The 16,856-nt window shown below is 35.7% G+C and overlaps 1 protein-coding gene across 6 annotated transcripts in view; it reads left to right on the plus strand.

Annotated features, from left to right (window-relative positions):
* The window catches only part of LOC126767269 (CUGBP Elav-like family member 2), a 186,200-nt gene that overhangs the window by 68,072 nt on the left and 101,272 nt on the right, over positions 1 to 16,856 (plus strand). The window contains exon 1 of one of the 6 annotated variants that reach the window (XM_050484835.1): positions 6,849 to 7,050. The exons of the other annotated variants lie outside the window; for them this stretch is intronic. The gene's annotated coding sequence lies outside the window, so the exon portion shown is untranslated. Of the gene's footprint in view, positions 1 to 6,848; positions 7,051 to 16,856 lie in introns of those variants that run through there. 6 annotated transcript variants of the gene reach the window in all.

Genomic DNA, 16,856 nt, shown 5'->3' on the forward strand with positions numbered 1-16,856 from the left:
ACTTAACAGAAAGTGATGGGAAAGTCTTGAATTTATTAAAATTTTGAAGCAGGGTTGCCACATATTTATTTAATATAACTGAAAATATTGCAGCATTAGCCAAATTTAGAACGAGTAAGAAAACCATTGGGAAAATTAATAATATGCATAAATTATTTAAAAGCACAAATAGGGTTGCCACTTATCTATAAAGTAAATCAGAAAACATTGAAAAATGTGTCCGATTATAAAGCGTTGAGGACTACTTGCCGAAATGTGAAGGTTTTGAATTGACATACATATTGCAGTAGAGTTGCCATCTATCTAAAAAGCGAAACTGAAAACTAATGACTGATTACAAAATCTATAAGAATAAATAGCGGTCACTTAAATCTATGACAAAATATTTTAGAAATTTTGAGTTTGCATGATTTGTGAAAAGTGTTGCCACCTTTCGTAGAAAACTGTTAATATTGCGAATAGTGTTCACTTAAGCACATACGAATTTCTTAAAACATATCAGAATTTATTAAGTAAATCACGAGTTTATAGAAATTGTGAAAACGAGGTTACCACTTAAAAAATAATAAAATTCAAAAAATTTCAAAATGTGTGCGAAATCATTTGAAATGTTGAAAACCCAATCAAAAATTAAGAAAGATTTGTTTTTATTAATTTTGAAAGAAGGTTGCCACTTAACACTAACAAAATACTAAAAAATGGGCAACAAGCATAAAGTTAATGAAATGCAAATTATTTGAAGTAGACGCCTGTATAGACATCCGTTTTTAGTAAGAAAATAACTTAAATTTGGTAATATCTATAAATTAAAATTATGTATGTACGTATAAGAGCACCCTGTATTTATAGGAAAAATTTGTCAATTCTATGAAAATTAACCAAAGATTTTATTCATGGTTACCAAAATGCTCTTTAAATTAAAATTAAGTACCTATTAGAGCACCCTGTGGTTTTAGACAAAATTTGTCAATTCCATCAAAGTTAATCAATGATTTTATACATGATTACCTAAACACTCCAAAAATTTAAATTATGTACCTATAAAATCACCCTGTATTTTTAGGAAAAATTAGCCAATTTCATCAAAGTTAACCAAGGATTTTATTCATAATTACCTAAATATACTTTAAATTAAAATTTTGTTATTAGAGCATCCTGTATTTTTTTTTTAAATATCTCACTTTCAGCAAACTTAAGCAATGATTTTATACATAATTACCTAAACACTCAAAAAATTAAAACTATGCACCTATTAGAGCACCCTGTATCTGTAGGAAAAATTTTTCAATTCCATCACAGTAAACCACAGATTTTATACATGATTACCTAAACTCTTATGTAAATATACATATACATAAGCATTTCAAGTGTAAACATTTCGAAAACATCAACGCTGAAATCTTGCTGTCAACCGCTAAATTAAATACTAATATATCACTTCAAATTGCGCCAAAAGTGAATCGCACCAGTGACATCACACGCATTAGCGCGCCCAAACCAGCTGCCACATATATTTGCGCTCACGGCCAGAAGAATATAAACGAAACATTTAAGTAGCGCCAAGCGGATTTTGGGGACCCATATTTTTAAGGTGTGCATGTGTATGTGTGGGTATGACTGTATGTGTGTGTGTATCGGTGTGGTTAGAAACATATATTAATATAGGTTAGTGTCTATGTTTTTAGTTATTATACTTTTCAAAACAGCTTTCACCTCAATAGATCATTGCATATATAGTAGCAGTTAATATGTATGTAGTATATACATATATACATAGCTATATAGCAGTGTATATGTCATTTTCCTACATATTTGAGCGCGTTTCGCGAAAAACTTTTCGAAATAACCAAATTAAATGCGGATGTTGAGCGCTTTAGTGCGCATTGACAAACTGCCAACTTTATGAAAAAACACAAACATATACTCTATTCTATGTTTTATGTATCTACACATACACACGCACACTGGTATTGTATTTTTGCTGGCCTTTTGCAGCCGCAAACTTTTTGCGTGTCTTTTTTTTGCATAAGCAAATTTTAATCAGGCAAATTAAATGCCACAAATGCTGTTTTCACGTTGTTGTATTGTTGTTGTTGTAACGTTATTGGGGCTTTTTTCCCCCAGCGCACTTTACGGCATGTTGTTGTTGTAGTTTTCACGTTTAATTAATTGAAAATTGCAGCATGTTCGCTGCAGCGCGTCGGCAATAACACCTCTGTGTTGCACCGCAACGCCCTCAAAATAAACGCCCACACGCGCGCGACGCACGGCGCGCCGGCAAACAACGTCGCCAAAGTTGCTGTTGATTTTGCGCTTAATCGCCAACTGAACGCGTGATAAGCGCAAATTAAGCATATAAAATCATAGCCACACGTTGCGGCCGTCGCCGGCGACCCCGCGCGGCTGCCAACAACTGCAATTGCATACGCGCGCACTCACATGCGTACATTCACGCGTTCGCAAACATACATATATATTTGAGAGTGTGTGCAAGTGCGCGCTCATGTGTGAGTGTGTGTGTTGCGCTGTAAGCATATTTATTTATTTTTCCCGCTAATTAGTTCCTGCTGCCATGTTTAATGAATGACTTTATTAAATTTTAAATCAACAATTGTCGGCGCATTAAATCAATCACTAAATAACGGCTTCACCACTTAAATTTTGCCGCTATCGCGCCAGCGTCGCCAGCCTGCCTGCGCGCCGCGCCGCGTCCTTGCGCTTGTGTCGTTCGCGTGCCAAATTATGCTGGCGCACCGTTTGCGCCGGCAATGGGGAATGAAGAACGGTGCTTGCAAATCATTAGAGGCATGCAAACATTTGTTCTCCGTTAGGGGGCAATTAATTATGAGCAATTTGAAGACGCCTTTCGGGACGTGCTGGCTCTAACAAATCTTTGCTGTGCACACAAGCACATATTTACATAAGCAAATTCGTACAAATTTCCGAATATATGCATTTGTATGTGTGCACGTATGTGTGTGGAACATAAGTGATTTTCATATGTTCGGTGGTTGTAATTCATATAAAGCTATTTTAGCGTAAATTAAGTGCGGATAATTAATAAAACCAACTTAGAAGAAATAAGAACATATACATAGTGGATAGTGCTTGTACACATATGTACTACTCTGGGCAAAAAATAGTAAGACTTTGTTCATAGTTTTAAAATTCTTAATTTACTTTTCTAAATCTCACCTCAAAGTAAGTTCCACTTTACCTAAGTGCATTTGTGCCAACGTTTTTTTCAAATCCTCGAAATAAGTCGATTTGGACTTTCACCGGAGCGGTAGTTTGTGCTCTCTGAATAGACAGAAGTCACGTGAAGCAACATATTTATATATCAGGCGAGCACGGTGATTGCGAGTTTTGCGAAAAACTCACGAAGAATCAATGCTATATGCGACGGTGCATTATCGTGGTGCGAAAACCAAGAGTTGTCGTCTCTTAATTCCTGCCTCTTTTTACTATAGCAGGGCGCAAATAACAATCAAATGGTATTCCCTGTTGGCGGTTTGGCCTTTGCACCTCGATAAGCGAAGAAAACTCTCAACATGACCTTCATTTTTGAACTGCTTTGACGTGGTTTTTCGGGTTCGACTCACCCTTGCCACAATATTCGGCCGATTGTTCGTCTGTTTCTGGGTCGTAAGCATCAATCCAAGACTCATCGCAAATAATAATAAGTTTCATGACATGATGGTAGCTGGAAAACATTGTTTCGCAAACGTTAACCCGACGCTACTTTTCTGAAAAAATTTAGTGCTTTGGAACCAATCGTGCTTTCACTTTTCGACTGAACCTTCTGATATTGCAACGTTGCCAGGTAAGACCTCTGGCTGTTAACCGTCGATTCTTAAGCACCAATTCCTTTATTTTATTGGCGTGTTGTTCACCACTTGATGTTTATAGCCGTCCTGGACATGGTTCGTCATCAACGCGTTCTCGAACCTCTTTGAATAATTTGTACCAAACAAAAACACTTGCTCGCGACAAACAATTATAACCGTAGGCCTTTTCGAATGGAGGAACATTCTTAGCGTTTCGGTACCAGAAATTTTAATAGAAATTCTTTGTTTAACAATTTCACCCATCGTAAAAATCGCCGAATGCATTTTATGTACTTCGAAAAGACAAGAATTTGGCAGATTTTTTTAAGGTGGATACAACTATCCTTAAGTGAGAAAATTGTTTGGCGCTTTTCGAAATGAATAAAGTATAATGATAATTCTTGAGATGAAACAAAAACCTTTTTCAACAAATAAAACCAGGGAAAAATAGTCCAGCAACAGTATCTCCAGCTTCATTTTGAAACAAGTACGAACCCATCAGTCCATTCAACAGAACACAAACCACAGCAAACTGTCAAACTGTCAATTTTAGTAAACGTAATGGTTGCTAATGAATAATTTGTGGATTTTCTTCGCACCAAAATCAACAGATTTGTTTATTTCCTGCGCCATTGAGATGAGAGTGAGCCTCATCGGTGAAGATGAATTTCTTAAAAAAATCGTTTTGTTTTTCACGTTGTTTCAAGACAAAATCTGTAAATTCACGACGTTTGCGGTGGTTCAATGGCATCAGTTCTTTCGTGAGAACATTTTTATATGGATGCAAGCCCAAGTACTTTCTCAGAATCCGTCAGGTTGTGGTTTGAGGCAGTCCCAATACTTGAGAACGTCTTGGAGTCGACAATTTGTGGTCTTCAGCAAACTTGCCTGAACTGCAGCAATTTTTTTTTCCTTTGAGCAAATCTTTGTCTTATTGGCACAACTCGTCGAATAGCGAGCAGAGGTGGATGATTATTACCACCACAAACTGGCAAAAGCGCACGAAAACTTGCAATGGAGAGCGATTATTTTGATGATAAAATTGAAAAATTTGTAAACTTTGTCGTGCGTATCTCTTTCCATGATGAAATTGTAAACATTACTGAATACATTGAAAAAAAAACTCAGGTCATGACATATTAAAAATGGCCTAAACGACATTCAGAAACATAACGCTATTAGAAAACTCGGTAGTTTGATAAGGGGACTCCAATAAGGGTATTAATATAAAACTAGACTTAATATTCAATTATATAGTCCCACCCTAATAGCTTAAAACAAAACATATTAAACAAAAGTGAATTGAGTGATATCAGCACTTGATTGCAGTTCATATATCTATGTATACATTCACCTATACCAACAACAGCAACAGCACACGTGTGTCATCCCATCATACATGTAGCAGATTCATATATTTTAATAAACGCAATGACGTTTATACATATATTATATATGTGTATGTAATCATTTGTGTGTTAACTCTTCACTAAACACTCCCACAACAAGCAGCTGATCGAAGAGTCAAAACAAAAAGTTTACAAAATTTAAGAGAAATAATGTGAAAAGATTCTTTTTCTGCATAAAGAGCATGCAGGAGAACTTGCCACATGATGCGAAAGCGAAACCGTCGTAACTGAGACATTGGATATCGAATTATTAGAAGCTTCGTAACTGAGAAATTGGCTAATAGCATTATAAGAAGCGGTTAAAAAAATTAAATTAACTTATAATAAATAGTGGCTTGTGCTTTTTAATTGAAAGTGCAAAAGAAACTGACGATAAATCACTAAATAAAAAATAATGGAATGAAAATTGGAATTATAAAGGAATTGATGAAGAAGCTTACAAAAATTATGAAGAATTTACTTTAAGTAAATCTTATGTAAAAGTGTTAAGGTAGCAGTAAGGACCCTCGCAATGGGCGGTACTAGCCTAATCATGCAGCATTGGAAAAAATGAGAAAGAAATCGTCGCCTCAACATTAGAGAAGTATAGTAACGTATGCAGCGGAGTTTACCTCCAAAGTTAGTCTCAGGTTTCAATAAGAACCGCGGTCTTATTATTTGCAGAATCTCTGAAATAACCATAATAACGTTAGTGATTTCCAAAAAAGAGGACAGAACCAGTGAAAAATCAAGGGTATATGGCTATGATGCCGAAACATCGACCACCAAAAAATTCAACTCAAAACTGAGTCTCAATTTTAGTAAGAAATTTTATCTTGTAAACAGCACAGCCTTTCTGATAACCTTAAAAATGATCGTGATTTCATGAAAGGCCTCATAACGGACGCGAAAGTATTGGTTATGTTTCAGATGTTAAAACGAAAATTCAAATATCCCAATCTCAAATACCTCAATCTTTGGAACATATTTTTCAACGACATAAAATTGTCAAGAGCCCTAAAATTGTTCGGTATTATTTTACCGCTCGCAAAAGAAACAGACTGTAAAATATAAATCAAGTGATCGTGACGATTATCGCAATGCAACAAAAGAAGTAAGTTAACCCACACTTTATACCAGGCATTTAATTATTTTCACCTTAAAGCTTTTATATAAGTAATATTAACCGCCATCAAAAATTATAAAGTATTATAATTTTGTCATCTGGCAACTACAAAACAACATTCATGTGATCAACCTGCGACAGTATTCGTATGCGCTCTCACTCTCGCTCTCTTCGAGGTCTGCTCATTGATCAATTACGGCGAGCGGCATTGCCAGAGCGCAGCAAAACATCGCCATACGTAGTAGTTAACGTTGCGCTCCAGCGACATCAATCAAGCAACGACAGCGCCAAAACAAACTAAATAACAAACGCCGACAATACAAAAGCCAACAACCACCGGCATAAGTGAATACCAGTGGGGAATATTTGTATAACACATACTTACATATGTTTATACCGTTTATACATAGGTATATATGTATGTATGTATGTTTGTCTGTCGTTAGGCAAGCTTGTATGGTCGTATGGATATTGCAGGTTTATACGTTCGATCGGTTTCGATGCGCAATCGATGTAAGTGCGCCATCAGTGACGGTACTTGACGGCGGTACGTTATAGATTTCAATTCGAATTCGTGTCGGATGTGCTGTTCTACAATTTGCTGTATTGTTTTTGTAACGCGTTGCGCTCTGTTTTATTAGAAGTGCGGATGCGTTCAGCGTTTGATTGAATTAAACGCGCAGCAAAGTTCGAATTCTCAACGAAAAGTGTTGGTTTACTTAAATTGTTTTTTAATTAATTTTGAAAATAATTTTAAATTTATTGTGCAATTATTGTGGCAGTGTGTTGTGGCAATAGTAGTGCAACAATGTTGCTGTGACATATTTACTTATATGCAAGTTGTTGTCTGTGTCTCTTGTGATCTTGTATGTGTCGCACTCGTGATAAACGCGCTGCGCCCGCGTACTTTGCGTTGTCGTGTGTTTAATTCTTTGCTGAAGTTTTTGTGCAACTTTCTGTAAAAAATACAACAATTGGTGCATACAATGAGTTAACTAACGTTGTGTATAGATTTCCCAACATTATCTGTGGAGTTTTGTCAATGGCGTAGGCGAAGCGACTGCTCAAATAATTGGCGTTTTTTGTGTTATTTTGTTTGTATTGTTGTTGTTTTGGGGTTTTATCCAAATTTTGCATATAATTATCTTTTTTAACGCACAAATATAATTTTTTTTATTATTTTTCTTTTTAACAATTTTTCTCTGACTGTGTTAATAATACTTTTTGAATATTTTTTCAAATTTTTTTTAATTTAAATTTTTTTCTTAATTTTTTTTTAAATATTTTTATTTAGTACTTTAATTATTTTAATTTCTATTTTTACTTTTTTATAATTTTTTAAATTTTTTTGTGGTATTTTTCAAATTTTGATTTTATAATTATTAATTTTTTTGGTAATTAATTTTTTTTTTAATTTTTTTGATTTTAATTTTTAATAAATAAATTTTTTCCAAAATATTTGTATGTTTTTTGTTTCTGATAAATTTTAAAATTGTGTTTAAATTTTGTATAAAATTTTTTCTTTAACTTTCTTTTAATTTTTTTCCGATTGTGTTGTTGTTGTTTTGTGGTTTTATTAAGTTTTCCATATATTAAATCTTTTTTAATTAAATTTAATTTACATATATATGTATGTATATATTTTTGTTTTTATTTTTTAACAAAGTTTTTTTGTCTAATAATTCATTTTAAATATTTTTTAAATTAAATTAATTGTTTTTCATTTAATTTTATTTTAATTTTGTTTAGTATTTAAAACATATTTTATAATTTGAAAGTTTTGTAGTATTTTTTAAATTAAATTTTTTTAATTATTATTTTTTTGTTGATAACTAAACTTTTTTAATTTTCTGTTAATTTTTTTTAATTTAAATTTTTTTTCTAACTTTACTTTTTGGTAATTTTTAAATATTTTTAAATTTGTTTATAAGCTGCTTATTAAATATTTTTTTGTATTTTAAATTTTTTTCATTTTTAATAATTTTTCTTTAATTGTTTTTTATAATTTGTAAGTCTTTTTAGTAATTTTCAAATTAAATTATTTTAATTCATTTATTTTAATTAATATTTTTTTTATTTTTTTCATTAAAATTTTTTTAATTGAATTTTGTTAAATTATTTTGTATGATATTTCAATTTTTTTTTTATAATTTTGAAATTTTTGGAGAATTTTTCAAATTTTAATTTTTTTAATTATTGTTTTTTTTTATTAGTAAGCTGTTTTAATTTTCTGTTAATTTTTTTTAATTTAATGATTTAGTCATACATATAATTAATAATTTCAATTTTTGCCATTATTAATTTTTTTTTAATTTCATATGGAAAAAATAAGTATTTTCAAAATTTTTTATAAACTTTTCAAAACTTTTTTTCGATTTCTTCTTTGCCTAGCGCTTGTTCTAGTGAGTATTAGTACCTAAATCAATGAATATATATAAATTTATGTGTACTCCATGCATGTCAACGACAAACTTTGCGCTTCAATGCACAGTTTGTCCGTGATAAACTACAAAATAGTAGAAAACAATAAGCTAAATGAACTTTTTTCGATTGGCAACTCAATTAAAAGCAATTTTATATCGAATCGATTCATCGATCGAAAGCAAAAGCGTGAACAACAGCAACAAAAGCACAGCATCAGCGCCAATAAAAATGCCAGCAAACACACACATATACCTAAATGCATACCTACACAGGCACACAAACAAATATCTACACATGCATATATGGATATGTGTATGCACATATATTTTTAGCTGTGTGTGCATACATACCTCAGCGATGACTCTTGAAAAATGCGAATTGACGAAATGCGAATATCCACTTTAAGTGGCCATCGATGATAGCTTGTTTGTAGGTTGGTATGTACATATGTGTGTATGTTTATAAGCAGATATTTTATGGCAGCGATGCTCACAATGCCGTTGCTGACACTGAAGCTCACTTGCTGCTGTTGCTGATTCACTGCGTTGTGCCAACCGGCGCTAGTTTACCATTGAACCACCCAGCGTCGCATCTACGGTGACGCTCTAGTCAAACATACATACATATCTACAAATATTTGCGTACATTTTTCAATATAGTAACTAATCTAGTTTTTTTAACAGCGCCATGGCATATTAACCGGTGGACTGTTGGCATGTGATATGCCTAATTTATGCACGGCACTGTGCATACATTAACCCGCCGGTGATAATTTCGCATGCTATCTATCTACACACATACATATATATTCGTATAAGTGATATTAGCATTTTTTCCCCAAAGTAGCACAAAACAGTAGGAGCTTCGCGCTGTGTATCGCGCAAGTGCGTTGTATCGAACTAGACAATATGGAAATTGAAGTGACACTTTAAATGCACATTGAAATGAGCACGGCAATGTGACTTGGGTATTCACGGCGCGTTCGCGGCCACAAATCTATTGTTTTGCGTACAGCAGTAATTGTACTCATCAACACACAAGCTATGTGTGTATGTGTGTGTAAAATACCTGTGTACTACATTTATATAAGTACCTTTGAGCTTTGTTTGCTAGCGTTCTAGAAGCGATTTGGTATGCTAATTACGACTTTTCCACTTGCATATGTAGATTCAGTAGATGTGTATGTTTGTATAAATGTAGGTGCATATAAATATGTATGTATGCAAAGCACGAACAAATGCAAAGCGTATTAAAAGTTCGGAGAAAATTCCAAATGCACATGTACTTATCTATATGTGTGTGTATATGTCATTTTATATACCGTATGTATATTGTATATATACAGTAGCGAGCAAAATGTCTAACGAATTACCTCGTGCCAAGGAATGGGTGGATTGCCATGTCTGTTTAGATATAGCATCGCTTCTCTCCCGGAACTTCTGGAGGCTGTGGATCATCCGGTCTAGTGGATCACTTCTTTTGGCAGGATCCGCAAAACCATCTTCTTGATCGTCGCTTATGGCCACCTTGATGTCGCTAAGCGGATCGTGGGACTCCTTATTTAGGAGAATCAGCATTTGTCGAAATAGTTCTTTAGTTCTCTCCAGGCGTGAGGGGCTAGAGAAGGATTGCAGTATCGCAACATTCCCTCAATTTTCTATGGGGTGGAGGGTTCATCTGGGAACCAGACACGTGGTCGAAGGCGTAGTAGAAGAACCACTTTAGCCACCGCCTCTAGTCTAACTTTCTCCCCAACCCTTGCGATAGCTTCCTTGTAGGGAGATTCCGATCGTTCTTCAGCACACTTTATCAGCTGTGGAGGCTATGGTGCCATCCGGCACTCTTGCACCTGGGAGGTGGCTTGGGTCTCCACCTGACCACCTTCATACAGACAGCGCATAAAGCATCCACTTCCACCCATCATGGAAGAGGGTTCAATTTTCCCCCCTCCGTCCAAATACTCCGAATTCAATGGAACCTGTTAGTTTTCGCTACACGTTGCTGCCGCTTCTGTATATTGCCTATTATCTAAAGAGGCTGTCCCTCCTGCGACCTCTGTCACCTTAAAACAGATTGAATATCACTCGATCCCACCCTGTTTCCATCCACTTCCCTCAGCAGCCTCTTAAACACTTTAAATGTGCTAGAATGCTGTTCAACCTCCTGTCCAACATTCTTACCACCGTAGGGCTTTATAGTCTTCGAGCCTTTGAAGTGGTAGATTCTTACTTGTTTCGCCTCCCATGTCATTGTTCAAGCTTGTTTTAGTTTCCATGCTTTAAGGGTCCCCAACTCAGAGCCGCTGTCGACTTCCCGGAAAGGTAAGGCGACTAACTTTCGGGATCTTAAGGTTGTCTCAGTGATGAGGCCAAAGCGAAGGCTGACGCGACCCCTTATAATGCAGTGTATTCAGAGCCAACTAGAGGGCATTGTCTTTTGTACCTACCGCAACAAGTGAATGATGACCGGAAGGGAACGTACTCTGAGATATGCCCGGAGTTTAACGGGATGGTGGCAGTCTTGTCACTAACTCACCAGCCATTTCTGTAGAGTGTCAACTCTACATACTAAGATGGCAGAATTCCTACCATACATACTCCGGCTTGTTTAGAGTTAGATGGTCAACTGGAGTTCAACAAGGCCACGGAGGCCGCGGCTAATTTGGCGTGGAAGCAATGCGCCCAGATGAATCTGCTTTACATCCCATACGTTCTCTGCTTTTATTGAATTTTTTATAAACTTATTAAACATACTTTCATCGATAAAAAAATGTCTGTCTTTCTCACAAGTCCGCCATTTTGAGAACGAAATATTTCAATCTAAAAATTTTCGTATTTTATTGGCAAGTCTTACGCAGATTAGGGTACCATTTTTCCTTCTTTTCCGTATATTATATGTTCCGAGAATCACCGTCGAACATAGAGGCTCTACGGAAAAAAATATTACTAATATTGACCCAAATGATAAATTTTGCTTTCAAATGTAATGAAATTTTTTGTCTTTATACAAATATATGTTCAATCAAATATAAAAGAAGCAGACACGTAATTCTTATTTTTCATTCCAAGCATAAATTGTGGCAGTTATGCCTTTTTTCGGGGCTCTAAACACGCTTTACCCCTCGACAAGGCGACAACCTCTAAAATAATAATACATAAACAATAAATAAATTCAAATTCTACTTAACGTTCATTTGCACACCTTGCGACCTCGACTTACGAGTCAACAGTCAATCACTTAATATTCCAACGTCGCCGCCGTTGTGGCAGTTCAATCGTACGAACGAAGCATCAATTTGCTAATGCATGTAACTCGTTTGAAGCCTCGCACTCGCGAGCTCTCCCCCGGTACACCGCGCGCTCAGTGTCTGCTATTTGAAAATAAATGAAGTGAAATGGCATGAAATGAAACAAAAATCTGAGAAAATATCGTATCAAAAATGTATCATAGCCACTTATCCGCTGAAGTCAAAAACATCATCAATTTCAGCGTCAAATAATTGCGTTGCTACTCGAAATACAGGCATACATACATACAATGTACAACAACAAGCATACAGCTGCTTAAATATGTAAAAATCGCAACAACGCAAAAAACTCGCCTCAAATGTTTGTTATTTTCTTATAAATTCATTTGATTTCATCTTTTTCTTTTAACACAACGTCGGAGCGAGAGAAGCGCGTCAGCACTCGCAAACCTGTTTGCAACTCGATCAGCTGTTTCTGTTTTTGTTTTGATTCACAGCGGCGTTGGAATTCGCACAGCATCACCAGTTGCAGCGAGGCGAGTTGTGCTGCAAACACACACACACACACAATATATATGTAAACACACACATACAAGCATCCACTTATGTACTCTTGTAGCGCCTAAATGCCAATTTTGTTGTTTATTGTTTACTGTTGTTGCTGCTACTGCCGCCTCGTTGCAGCTCATTTGCTCTCTCGCTTCCTAATCAAAGTGCATTTTGCATCAAAAACGCAAAAAAAAACTGGAAGACAAGTTGGAAAAACAATTTGTAACACCAGCCGCTTGCAGTAGGGGAGCCGAGTTGTGTCAATTGCATTGCAGCAACAATCGGTGGCAATTATAATGCGCCAGCTCGAATTTCGCTCGGCGCAAAGTTAGCGATATGTATGCGTTGAAATCAATCATCTGGCGGAAAATTAGTACGTTTATGACAGAGATACGTCGGAATACGCCAATGACATGCGATCTCACGGGCACGAACGGGCTTAAATGTACGAGCTTAGGCCTAGCTGTACATATGAGCGTCGGTTGGCCGATTGCCTAGTTATGTAACACCTCCATATTTGCCGTATCAAAGCTGATTGATAGACAGGGATTCTGCTTTTGTTAAGCATAATAGTCTTTACTGTTCCCTTTTGTAAAACTTTCATTCAAGACCTCACTAGTGAATCTTCAAAACTTTTTCCAGAAACTAGAATCTTTCTAAATATTCTGAAAGTAAAGAGAGTTTATTATAGCACCAGTTATGCATCACTGCATTAAGCACAACTGTCTATAGACATATAATTTCAACTGGCACCAATTTTCTTAATATATCACCCTTCAAATAAACACTCCTTGTCATAGAAATTTATCGTAGTGGAGAGTTTCGTCGTAGAAATCCGAACTAATTTAATTTTTGTCACCATAACTTGGTTGCTTATTACTTGCAATCACGCGCCAGCTATAGTTCTAGCCATTTTGTAAAGTCAAGGCTAGGCTCAATAAAGCCGAAGTTCTTAAAAATCGGTTGCGATTAAATAAATTTGTATTTAATATTAACATATGAGTAGGTATTAGGCAAAATACACGACCAGCTCGTTCCCACGGCAGTCTACGTCTAAGTAATCGGAACGGACCCGCAATTTTATCCGGCCAAGGTCTGTCAACTCGATACGATGCCTCAAAATTACTTCAGGAATATTTTCTGTTGCTACAAGCACAACAATCAGGTAGACCTCGTTAGTGAACTCGGATCACCTAAATTTACAAAGCGATCGAGAAAAAGGTCTCCATGAGGAATTAATCATAATAGTTTCATTCCCCAGTAGGGAAGAATGGATCAGTGGTTCTGTGATCAACAATACCAAACGCGAAGTCTACATATGTATATTTATATTACTGACGAATCAAAGGGTGAAATAGGAACAGAAGCTGGCTTCTTCTGTGGTAATCCATACACAAGAGGTAGCTTCAAACTAAATAACTACAATTCAGTCTTTTAGGTCAAAGTTGTGCGCATAACAGAAGGTGCCAAGTGGACTTCGGCTCTAACCAGCAAGTCCGTAAACAATTAAGCATCAATTAGCACTAACTGTAGCGTCCAATACTGAGTCACTCTGCGTTAGGTCATGCAAATAGGTAATAACTCAAATCTCCATAGGTGACTCGGCATCATATCATCAGTCATTAGTAATATAAGGCAATGGAAAGGCAGACGAACTGGCACACCAGGCCAAAAACCTTTTACGCTTTGGCAAAATGGAACTTAGTAACATTATAAGGGTCATCACAGGGCAGCTAGCTAAAAGATCCCACCTTCAAATTCGGCGGAATGCAGAGACAAATATATTTTATGACTCCCAATGCTGCAATTTAAGAGACATAGAGTAGCTGGGGTGGAAAAAACCATGTTTCTTAAGAAATCCATTGAGATGCCACCTTTTCAGCCAACCAACCAATAATGAAAATTAGATTCATGAAAATTTTATATCCAAATATTCAATTTTTTCCTTAATATCAAGAAAAAATAAGCTCCTCTTTATGACTCTACAAATTAAGCCTCACTTTCAAGTCAATAACAATAACGCTCCTTTACGAGCTACGAACATAACATATTTCTGACCTCTATGGCGGTTATCATTTGTGACCTCTTCTATGAGTGATTCCCCTATATGTATACAGATCTTAAATCCGAGCGAAGGACTCCAAAAAAACTTTATTTTGTATGTGAATGTAGCTCAGGCTTTTTATATTGTAAAATCAGCTTCTAAACTCCCCAATTATTTAATAAGTGCCTTTAGTTTGCCATTTTACTGGTTATTTTTGTGCGCTGCTCTCTTAATTATGCCATTCGGATGTATTTATACCAGTTGTTTGTTCGATTCGACTCAATATAAAGCTTTTTTCAATAAGTGAGAGATGGCATAGTTTTATTCTCAAAGTTATTCCAATGACCTTTCTTTTAAGATGCTAAGATTTTAACAGTGCCTACTTGTCTTAAAAACATATGATTTCTTCACATGTTATCTGTTCCCAATATATCTCAGTTTTTGCTGAACAGATATGGCAAATACTTTTAAAAATATTTAGGCTTACACTATCGGTTAAACTCTGGAAAGAGTTTCCACTCCGCTTTGTGTTTGTCAGCTTGTTTTTATGTACTTATATACAGGTAAGTATGAGGTCCCATAAGTGTTCGTTCACTTCTAAGGAAAACTCTTGTGATGTTATTTTCTTTGGATTAAACTAAAGCTCTATGGTGAGTGACATTCCCAAACAAAAAAAAAACTTTCCGTAGCTTGGTCGAAGAACACTTGGACTCTCATATTAATGTTGGTACAAAGTATTCCAACAAATAAGGAGTACTTATCTTCTAATTTCTAGCATTTTAAAGATTAATAAGTCAGTTAAATACACAGGTCTTCAATTACGCTGACCTCCCTTAATGATACCCGTCAATCAATCTTCATCTAAAAGTAGATCGTGCATTGACTCTTTCTAGTTAAGCAAAATAATGCAAAACTGGAAGTCTGACGCCCATTTTTTACTGCACCACAAATGCAAGCGAGTGTATTTGTGGAAACCACTGAGCTTTGTGATATTTCTGTATATATGGGGCGCTGTTATGTAGCACAGTTATTATATATATAAACCTCTGTTCGACAATACACATTTTTTCCAATTGATTGCGGACAAATTTTCTATGAAAACAGAATGTTGAAGTGTGTATTTCATTAAAAATCTAATTAAAACAAACCATATGCCTTGTATTCGTCCATGAGGTACATGCGATTAAAATCGCATTCCAAATGGCGGTCATAAACGAAATCAATGAGCCCTGCAAAATGTGTAATATGAGTTCGGCAGTGGCTTCAGCGCACACTATAATGCGGCGTGATGGGGAGAATGAAATGCTACGCTAGTAATATTCAGTTCCATACTCTGTGTGTGTGCCTTTGATAGCGCACACAGAACCGGCGCATATCCATTCAGTTTGCTGACGTAGTTGCGATGCTTGAATCTGGCGTCTTTGCCACTTGGCCCCACAAAGCGGGCGCGCACATTTCGATAATTGAAAATAATAATTAAAATTCTGATTGAGAAGCACTTGTGACTAGGTCGTTTCAGTCAGCATGCCGGCCACATGCATATGCACATAGATACCTCATAGATGTGCAGATATATATTCATTCATATATATGTATATGTGCGGATACTTGGGTGATGTTAAACACTTCGCGCATGCCCAACAAATAGCGGCTGCCGTGGACTAATTTGTGTGATTTGCTAGCGCTGAAGGTGGCTGCGCTTGTATCGATATAAAGCCTGTATGGAATTAATAAATTTCACAAGTCCTATATTTCCTATAGGGCACACACACATGATTTAAAGATACCATTTATGATTTCTCCATATCTCCCAAAACAGCGTAAATCAAATTTAAATTATTATTGTGACTTCTCGCCGATGTTCTTTGAATTTTTTTGCGGTTTTATCGACGCTCTATTAATCAGTACTGTATTTTTTAATTGATTTTTCGGTTTGAGCTGCCATCGTTAGGGTGTGTCATTTCTCCTTACTCCACAGCCTTTTGTTGCATTTGCATTGTTCATCCCTTTTTTGACAAATTATATGCAACGTCAAATCATTTTTGGATATCAGTTGTTTTGGCTTTTACTTGAACGCGCGTTTTGCATTTCAATTAAAGAAATATTTGTGGGCGTATTTAATAAATTTTCGGATATGAGATCCATAATCGAGTTACATATATATATGTATGTAAGCTTTTTGATTTGTGATTTAATCGCCATGTGATGAAATTATTCTCGAACCTCTAGAGTAAGCAATATTGAGAGTTTA

This window comes from Bactrocera neohumeralis, unplaced genomic scaffold (assembly GCF_024586455.1).
Source record: "Bactrocera neohumeralis isolate Rockhampton unplaced genomic scaffold, APGP_CSIRO_Bneo_wtdbg2-racon-allhic-juicebox.fasta_v2 ctg49_3, whole genome shotgun sequence".
NCBI lineage: Eukaryota > Metazoa > Arthropoda > Insecta > Diptera > Tephritidae > Bactrocera > Bactrocera neohumeralis.